Source organism: Lolium rigidum, chromosome 3 (genome assembly GCF_022539505.1).
Source record: "Lolium rigidum isolate FL_2022 chromosome 3, APGP_CSIRO_Lrig_0.1, whole genome shotgun sequence".
NCBI lineage: Eukaryota > Viridiplantae > Streptophyta > Magnoliopsida > Poales > Poaceae > Lolium > Lolium rigidum.
The window spans coordinates 173,563,768-173,574,137 of NC_061510.1; positions in this window are offsets into that span (position 1 = coordinate 173,563,768).

Below are 10,370 nucleotides of genomic sequence, written 5' to 3' on the forward strand. Positions count from 1 at the left end.
TTCTCGAGCCTTCTCACCTCCCACTCCTCCCACGCGCATCTGCGCCATCTGTACTGGAACATCATCAGCACAAACATCATCAATATGCATACTAGCATCAACACAAACTGGAACTGTAGCACATGCTGCAACATCCACATCAACAACAAGTGTAGCTTCATCCGGCTTGTCACCAACAAGAACTTGCTTGTCATCTATAGGCTTGGCTGAAACATCACCAACATCAATGGTCGGAACATCATGCACCTTATGCTGCACATTAGGCTTGTGCAACTTCTCCTTACGCACCACTAACTCCACATCGGACTTGATATGATCATCACCCATAGGCTTCAAAGTCCGCTGTTTGACACCATGCATAAAAGAATATGTATTTGCTCGCCCAACATGTGTTACATTACGATCATACTGCCAAGGACGCCCAAGTAGCAATCCACACACCTCCAATGGCAACACATCGCAATCGATCTCATCAACATAATCATCAACTATAAATGGCACACGCACCTTATGAGTAATCTTCGAGCATACCACAGCTATTCAACCACTCAAGACGTTTAGGTTCGGGAAGACGCCATGTAGACAACCCCAATGCTGCCACCATCGCCTTGCTAATGCCATTAGTACAGCTACCACCATCAATCATCAACTTGCAAGCCTTGCCCTTGATATAGCACTCGAGTCTGAAACAAACTCCACCGCTGAACCTTGTCAACTGTCTTGCAAGCATCATCTTGTACCTTCTTGAGTTGCATATTCAGCCCGCTCAATGGTACATCCTCTTGAACAGTCACAGTAGTGCTCTTGGTATCAGAGCCAGGTTTCTTCTCCTCAATGACTGTCGATACGGGAACAACCTCCTCCACGGTAGTGTTAGAGCACACCACCGTTTTAGTCAGGCTTGCAAACTTAAAGCTATCACGAAGAAACCGCTTGAAATCTGCCCAACTAGACCGTAGACCAATGATACCCTGAACGATGAGAGCATTACGGTACCAACTAGCCACAACATCATCAACACGCCTGTATGCAATAGCAAATTCCGTCTGGCCACCAAATGAAACATCAAACTCCTTGCATCTCTCAAACCCACCTTCAATGTGTGATTCCCAAAACTGAAATTCCGTCGGTGTCGCAGAACTAGCCAACCGCCATTTGATTTGCGATGCGTCAAACTTGATACCTATTCGCATACCGAGGTAGTCATGATATACATCGTCACTCCTATGTGCTTCAACACCAATCATTGGAGTAACATCATCAACAGCATGAACCAACATCACCGGAGAAACCACCGGAACCACAGGAGAAACCGCCGGAGAAACAACCGCAGAAATAGACGCCGGCCCGGCCCAGGGCCCGGTTGGACCGGCCTCCAGACCGGCCAGTCCGGTCACTGGCCCGGTTGACCGGTCGCCAACCGGATCGGCTGCCTCGTACCGGAGCAAAACCGGAAATCGGCGAATTTGCGAACTTCCCGGTTGGGCGCCCGGTTGACCTGGTTCTACGCCAGGCAGCCCGGTCACTGGCCCGATCGACCGGATTTCCGACCAGATTTTTCCTGGTCGCGAATTTTCGTCTTCTTCCCGATTCTGGTCGCGATTTTTCGCGATTTTGACCTCCGAAACAGCCATGGATGACCTCCAAACTCCACCAAACAATGCCAAACTTCCTCCAACCAACCTCCTTCGACCGAGAGACAAACTCCTCCGATCTTAGAGCTAATCTTCTCCGCAGCAAACCGATCAAAGAGATCGATCAACAAAACCTCGCCGTGAGCAACCCAGAAAGCTGATACCACATGATGTAGGAGGAACCCAGTGGATCCTCCTAGTTGATGCCCGATCTTTCACAGCGAGAACTTGGGGTAGTTAATCCTCCCAACAACGCGATGAACGCAGCCTGGAGAAGAGGGAATGAATCCAGCAAGCAACGGATCGATGAACGATACGCCTCAAACCTGAGCTAGACAATCCTTGATGAACACAAGAACCTTCGCAGCGGATAATATAGATAAACGGCAGCGCCGTACCCCCGGAGGGATGATACACGTGAACACACGCAATGGGGAAAACCCTAATCTTGAGACTAAACTTGTTCTCCCCTAAACCCTAGCCGCCCCACCTCCTTATATGAGGGGAAGGGTGGCCGGCCAGCCCTTGCTCGGGCTAGGGCGCCCCGCATGGGCCTCCCTAACTTGGTTGGACAGGCCCAAACCAAGACTGACCCGATTTATTAAAAATCCCTAATTTGCCAATATATGACAATTACAAAAACTAAGATAATTAAGCTGGTGGAGTCCTGAATTGGGGCTCCACATAGGCCTCCGTGCCCATATCAGCCGCCCTCAAGAAGGACGGGGAGGAGAAGCTGGCGGGCCTGAGCAAGCGGCTGGAGGAGGTGGAGCTGCAACGGCTTGCTCTTCGTGAGGAGGTGACCACCAAGTCCAATGAGCTGTCGGCCACCGCCAAGCGGTGGGTGGAGGAACTTAGCGCGCTCGACCGCGGCTTGGCGGGTGAGTCTTTTATCTTATGCCTTTCCCTTTGCCGGCTTTCGGCCGTCGGCTGCCGGCTTAGGTTGGCAGCCGGCGGCAGAAACTTTGATTTTTCCGATATCTCCATCTTCGGGCTGGGGGCAGTTGGTTCTTGCCGGCTGCCGCCAGGCTTACTTCTTTTTGACTTCGGAATCTCCATCTTCAGGCTGGGGGCAGTCGGTTCTTGCCGGCTGCCGCCAGGCTTACTTTAGGACTTCGAAAATTTGTATTTTTCGGCTATCTCCGGCTTCAACGGATTTCTGATGCGTTTCTTCTTTGTAGCGGCCTTCCCTGAGGCGCAGGATGCGGCGTTAGCGGCTGTTGGCAGGGCGCGGGAGGAGCGTCGGCAGGCCACTGGGGAGCAGAGCTCCGATTGCTTCACCATGGATGACTATTTGTCGTCCATGGCTGCCCGTGTGGAGCCAATCACCAAGCTTGGCTGGGAGCTGCGGAAGGCGGCGGAAGAGCTGATCCGGCTGCTATGGCCGACGGAGACGCTGCCGCAAGATCTCTCCAACCTCATCGCCTGGCTGGACAGGGCTCCCGACCGCTTCCTGGACTGGAAGGAGTCGGTCGCGCGCGCCGGAGCTGATATGGCGCTGTCGTTTGTGCTCTCCTGGTATAACGAGGTTAGCCTCGACCAGTTGGAGTACCGGCGCGCCGACGTGGAGGACAAGCTCCCGGTGGAGAACAAGACTGCTCGGCTCGCCCGCGCCTGCGCCATTGCCGACTTCGTCGACAAGGCCATCTTCATCGCGGACCCGAACCCGCCGTCTGACGACGAGGAGGAGGAGGCTGAGGATGAGGCGGACGACGTGCCTGAGGATGACCCGGCAGCCGGCTCTGCTGATGCTCCTCCGGCTGGTCCTGATCCAGCCGGTGTTTAGCTTTTACCTGTTTCGTTCATGCTTTTGCAAGACAATCCGTTTAATCCCCGGGATGCCGGGTGCATATGTAAGACAATATTATTATCCTTTTATTAGGGCACACTTTAATGTGTTTTTTTAATCATTTGTGTGCCGGCTTGCTTTCTTCCAACTTGTTCGCTTTTTCCCATCCGCCCCACTCTTTGGCTGTGCTCCTGCCGGTCGTACGTCCGACTTGCGGTCCGTCGCCGGATCAGGAGCGTGCCGCTGGGTGAGGCCGATAGTATTTCAGTCGAACGAGTCGAGTTCGGCAATCCGGCACTTTTATGAAAGGTTGTGCAAGAAACAATTCGCTTTCACTCTTTCCCTTAGCCATCTTTCGCGTGCCGGCTCCCTAGGCACTTACTCCCGCCAGCCGGACAGCCGGGTTGCGGTCTGTAGCTGGTCGGAAGCCGGCTGTCGGAAACCGGATCACGTTACTAAGCCGGCCGCGTGAGAGGGTGTTAGCCAATTGGCGAAAACAATAGAGTACGCGAAAAACTTGTCGAAATCGGCGCTCTTGGCGCTTACTTTTTCATAGCTTACAAAAGGGGTACAAGGGATACATACATTCCTGCTCTCAAGTATAAAATGGTCGAAGCAACCAGGGACGTTTAGTCTCCTCGTCAGTTTTGTTTGCCTTGTTTTTCTTAGCCTCTTGGGCATCTATGAGATAGTAGGAATCATTGCCTACTGCCTTGCTCACGATGAAGGGACCCTCCCATGGGGATGACAGTTTATGCTGTCCGGCTGTCCGTTGGATCAGCCGGAGCACTAGGTCTCCTTCTCGGAATGCTAAGGACTGGACCTTCCGGCTGTGATAGCGTCGGAGGCTTTGCTGGTATACGGTGGACCTGGACTCGGCCATCAGCCGGACCTCTTCAACCAGGTCGACTCCATCTTCACGAGCTTCTTTGGCTTCAGCTTCTGTGTAGAGCTTGATCCTCGGCGCGTCGTGCTCGATATCAGTCGGCAGGACGGCTTCGGCCCCGTATACGAGGAAGAAGGGTGTGAAGCCGACTGAGCGGTTTGGCGTCGTGCGCAGGCTCCACAGCACGTTGGGCAGCTCTTCGATCCAGCAGCCGGCTGAGCGCTCAAGCGGTTCCACCAGCCGGGGCCGGATGCCGGCTAGGATCAAGCCGTTTGCTTTCTCCACTTGGCCGTTTGACTCCGGGTGCGCCACGGACGATAGGTCCATTCGGATTCCCATCTCCCCACAGTAGCGCTTGAAAATGCCTTCGAGCGAGGTTGCTGCCGTTGTCGGTGATGATGATGTGGGGGTAGCCGTATCTCACGATTATTTCCTTGAGGAATGTGACGGCTGTGGAGCCGTCCAGCTTCTTGATTGGCTTGGCTTCGATCCACTTAGTGAATTTATCAATCATCACCAAGAGGTGAGTCATGCCGCCTCGGGCTGTTTTGAATGGGCCCACCATATCCAAGCCCCATACGGCGAACGGCCAGTGTAATGGGGATGGTCTTCAGGGCGGAAGCCGGCGTGTGCTTTTGCTTGGCAAAGCGTTGGCAGCCGTTGCACTTCTTCACCAATTCTTCCGCGTCTCTGAGCGCAGTCGGCCAGTAAAAACCGTGCCGGAAGGCTTTGGCCACTATGGCTCTGGAGGAGGCGTGGTGGCCGCACTCACCCTGATGGATTTCCCGTAGGAGTTCAATCCCTTCAGCCGGCTCGACGCACCGCTGGAGCACCCCACTTACGCTGCGTTTGTACAGCTCGTGGTTGATGATTGTATAGGCCTTGGCCCTTCTCTCAATCTGCCCGGCTTGAACCCCGTCATTGGGCAGCACACCATCGGTGAGGTAGGAGAGGAATTCTTGTGCCCATGATGGTACGCATTTTATCTCAAATACGCCGACCACCAAGGCCTCCATCTTCGGAGCTTCCGGCTTCGACCGCATGGTCGCCGGGTCCGGCTGTGAAGCCGGCGGGTTCGGCTGAGAAGCCCCGAGTTTGGCTGAGAAGCCCCGCGTTGGACCGAGAAGCCCCCGGGTTCGGCTGTGGAGCCGGCGGGTTCGGCCGATAAGCCCCGACTTGGGCGATGAAGCCCCGGGTTTGGCTGAGAAGCCCCGGGTCAGCCGGCACGAATATGGAATCCGAGTCCGGTGACGGTATGATGGACGGTTTCTTGAGGACCGCCAAGGCAACGCCCGGCGGAATAGCTTGCCGGGTTGAGCCAATCTTGGATAGGGCGTCTGCCGCCTCGTTGTTTGCTCGTCGCACATGATGGAATTCACAGCCATCGAAGAAGCCGGATAGCCTGCCGGACGTGGAAGCGGTACGAGGCCATGTTGGCGTCCTTCGCGTCCCGGCCGCCCGATGCTTGCTGTATAACCAAGTCGGAGTCGCCGAAGCGGAGGATGCGACGCACGCCTATCTCCTTGGCCAGCTTCAGCCCATGAATGAGCGCCTCGTACTCCGCCACATTATTGGATGCGGCGAAGTGGATCTGCAGGACGTAGTCCAGCCGATCTCCCTTGGGGGAGGTGACGACGATGCCGGCTCCCAAGCCGTTTCGCATCTTCGAGCCGTTGAAGTGCAGCTTCCAGTGCGTGGAGTCAGGCACAGGCGGCAGGTATTGCATCTCGGCCCAGTCGACGAAGAAGTCCGCGAGGATCTGCGACTTGATGGCTGTGCGCGGCTCGTAGATGATGGTGTGGGCGGCTAGCTCCAGGGCCCACTTGGCAACCCGGCCATTGGCGTCCTTGCTGCCAATGATTTCCGCCAAGGGTGCCGTGGCCACCACCTTGATGGGATGCTCCTGGAAGTAGTGCTTGAGCTTCTTGGCCGCCATGTATACGCCGTATGTGACCTTCTGGTAGTGGGGGTAGTTTTGCTTCGACTGGGACAGCACTTCACTAAGGTAGTAGACTGGGCGCTGGACCGACTGCTCCTTGCCGGCTTCCTGTTGGCTTCCTTGCGTTCCACCACCAGGACGACGCTAACCACACGATTGGTGGCAGCGATGTACAACAGCATCGGCTCCATCGAAGCCGGCGATGCGAGGATGGGCGCGGTTGAGAGCACGCGCTTTAAGTCACGGAAGGCTTCATCCGCCTGCGGTGACCAGACGAATTTGTCCGATTTCTTCAGCAACTGGTACAAGGGCAGTGCCTTCTCTCCCAGCCGGCTGACGAAGCGGCTCAAGGAGGCACTGCGGCAGTTCCATCTTCTCAATGGCACTGATCTTCTCCGGGTTGGCTTCGATTCCTCGCTGAGAGACGAGGTAGCCCAGGAGTTGGCCGGCTGGCACGCCGAACGTGCACTTGGCCGGGTTGAGCTTCATCCGGAATCTTCGCAGATTGGTGAAGGTTTCTCTCAGGTCATCAAGGAGGGTAGGCATCTCCTTGGTTTTTACAACGACATCATCCACATATGCGTGAACATTTCTGCCGATTTGATCCTGCAAACACTTTTGCATGCACCTTTGGTAGGTGGCGCCGGCATTTTTCAAGCCGAATGGCATAGTCGTGTAGCAGTAAGCCCCATACGGGGTAATGAACGAAGTCTTTATTTGATCAGCCGGATTCAAAGGAATCTGGTGGTAGCCCGAATAGGCATCTAGAAAAGACAACAGTTCACAGCCGGCAGTCGAGTCTATAACTTGATCTATGCGCGGCAGGGGTCCTTCGGGCACGCCTTGTTGAGGCTGGTGTAGTCGATACACAAGCGCCAGGAGCCGTTCTTCTTCAAAACCAGGACCGGGTTCGCCAACCAGTCCGGGTGCAGCACTTCCATGATGAAGCCGGCTGCGAGGAGCCGGGCGATTTCTTCACCGATGGCCTTCCTTCTTTCTTCGGCGAAGCGCCCGAGGGGCTGCTTCACCGGCTTGGCTTCGGGCCCGACGTGGAGGTGGTGCTCAGCCAACTCCCTCGGCACACCCGGCATGTCCCTTGGAGACCATGCGAAGATGTCCCGATTCTCACGGAGGAAGCTGGTGAGCTCGCTTTCCTATTTGCTGCTCAAGCCGGCACCGATGGTGACGAACTTGTCCGGCTGCGCCGGGTCGAGCAGGATCTTCTTGGTGTTGTCGGCCGGCTGGAAGTGAGTCGTCCCAGCCGGGTTGCCCACAGCCGGCATGTCCGCCTGCGCGGCCTTAGCCAGGGCGACGGCGTCGTGGATGAGCTGCTTCTCAGTCGCGATGACCAGCGTCTGGGCCATCTTGGAGCTCTGCGTGGCGCAGTCCATGGAGCGGCGGTAGTCGCCGGCTACGCGTGATGACCCCTTTAGGGCCAGGCAGCTTCATCTTCAGGTACCCGTAGTGGGGCACCGCCATGAACTTGGTCAGGGCTGGCCTGCCCGAGGAGCGCGTGGTAGGGACTCACGAGGTCCACAACCTCGAACTCGATCCTTTCGGTGCGGAAGTGATCCGGCTTCCCGAACATCACCTCCGGCGTGATCCGGCCGATCGGCTGGCAGCAGTGGCCTGGCACGATGCCATGGAAGACGGTGGGGGTGGGACGCAGCTCGGCTTCTTGGATGCCTAGCTTGCGGGCGGTGTTGCGGTAGAGGATGTTGATGCTGCTGCCCCCATCGATGAGGACGCGCGAGAAGCGCACGCTGCGCCGAGTCGTGCCGATGATGGGGTCGAGGACCATGGCGTAGCTGCCCGGCTTCGGCAGGACAGCCGGTGTGTCGCGGCGATCAAATGTGATGGCCTGCTCCGACCAGTTTAGGTACTGGGGGACCGGCGGTATGACCGCGTTGACCTCGAGGGAACGGCTCTGCTGGCTCGTCTTGTCCTCGGGCTCGGAGGTGAAGATGATGTAGGTGGCATCCTCGGCCAAGTAGCGGCCATGTTGCACTTGGTTAGCCTCGTGGTGCTCGAGGTTGGCGTTCTCTGCGCCGGCTTGGCCACCCGGCCCGCCGGCCGGAGGAGGCGGGGGTGGGGGCGGGAGGGGTTCGCCGCTTGTCAGCCGCTTCATGAAGTGGCAGTCGCGGGTGGTGTGGTTGGAGGGGTTCTTGCCGCTGTGGTACTTGCACGGCGAGTCGAGCATCTACTCGAAGGTGTACTTCGGCTTCCACTGCCAGTCTTGCTTCTGGCGCCGGCTGCCGCCTGGCGCCGCATGGTCCGACACGGCTGCCACATGGGCGGAACCGTACCGGCGGTCCGGCTGGTCGCTGTGCCGCTTGCCGCGGTAATTATCCCGCCGGCTGCCATGCGAGCCGCCCTCGGCCGGCTTGTGCTCGGCCGGCTTGTTGTTGTCCCGTCTTGCTGGGGCCGGTGAAATATCAGCCGGCGCCTTGCCGGCTTCCTCGGCCAGCGCGTACTTGTCGGCGATGGCCATCAAGGCGGCCATCGACTTGGGGTCGCTGCGGCGTAGCTTGTGCCACAGCATGGTGTTGGGCCGGCAGCCTCCCATGAAGAAGCTGATGGCTTGGATCTCATGCACACCCTCGCAGGAGTTGCGCATTTCGCACCAGCGCGTCAGGTATGCGCGGTCCGTCTCGTCCGGGCCCTGCTTGCACATCTCAAGCTGCTGAGGGCGACCCGGCCGGCGATAGGTGCCGGTGAAGTTGCTGATGAAGGCCTCTTCGAAATCCAACCAGCCGTTGATGCTGCCGGCTGGCAGGTTGTTGAGCCGAGTGCGGGCGGAGCCGACCAGCATCAGGGGGGAATAGCGTACCGCCCAGCGCTTGTTGCCCCTGGCGATGCCGACTGCGGTGGAGTAGTCCAGCAGCCAGTCCTCCGGCTTGGCGGTGCCGTCGTACTTAGGGGTGTCGCGCGGGAGCTGGAAGCCGTCGATCATGGGCTCGTTGGCGATGCGGGGCCCGAAGCACTTTGGGCCGCCTGGCCCCTCTTCTTCCGCAATGCGGGATTCGACCAGCCGGTCGAGGCGATCTCGGGCGTCTGCCGGCTCGATGCGCGGGCCCAGCCGGGAACGTGCCGGCTGGCGAGCGCCGCTGGCTTCTGGAGCCGGCCGGTGCGGGCGTCGAGGCTCGGAGTCTTGCTCCTGGTTCCGGCTTGGTGGGGCCCGGCTGCGGCTGCTGCCGCCGCCTGGCTGGCGGCTTGGCCGGCTTGAGCTCGCGTGCGTGGCGCGGGAGTCGTTGCGCCGGCTTGGCACTGGGGAGATGGACTCGGCCGTGTCCCTGGCATTGCCTGCGGCACCACGAGCGTGAGAAGCTCTAGGATCTTGGGCGTACCTGGGGTCCTTCGACTGCCGGTTGGCAGCCTTCACCAGCTCAGCCACCCGCTCGGTCTGGCGGCGTAACTCGTCGCCCTCGAGGCGGTGCAGCTCTTCTGCGGCGGCTTCGGCCGCGAGCATGTTCTTGTCGGGGGTGTTGTAGAGGGGCAGCTCCATTGACGGAGCCGGCGCGTCCGCGCCGTCGCGGTCGATCTCGGCGCCTAGGTCGCGGCCTCTGCGGCGGATCTGGCCGGCTCGGCTGGGGTTGTCGCCGCCCGGGGTGAGGCCGTGGGCGCGGGTGTACTCGCGCTGGGTGATGTCCCACCGGCGCTTAGCAGCAGCCAGCTCCTCGGCTGCTGCGAGGAGGAGCACGCGGTGCGCCTCCGAGTCCGCCTCGACGGTGGCGGCGTCGGCGCCGGCGCCGGTGGTGAGTGGAGTGCTCAGCTTTGCCCGGACTTCTTCCAGCCGGGATGGTGGTGGCGGCGGCTTTGCGCTCGATGCGGATGCGTGCCCGCCGACGTTGCGCTCCAGGTCGGGGCCGCGGACGCGCGTGGACTTGGCGGGCTGCTCGTCGCCGGCTGCCATGACCTCGTGCATGACGCGGGGCTGGCGGCGGTGGGGCTGGCGCCGGCTCCGGGGGAGGGCTTGCGCAGCGCAGGATCCGGCGCGGATAGCGCGGTGGTGCGACGGTGGCGACGTAGACGTCGAAGCCGTCGAAGCCGATGATGTCGCCGCCGGCAGGAAATGGCCTGTCGGCGAAGCAGCCGGCGTTGTCGCCGATGCGGTCGAGGAGC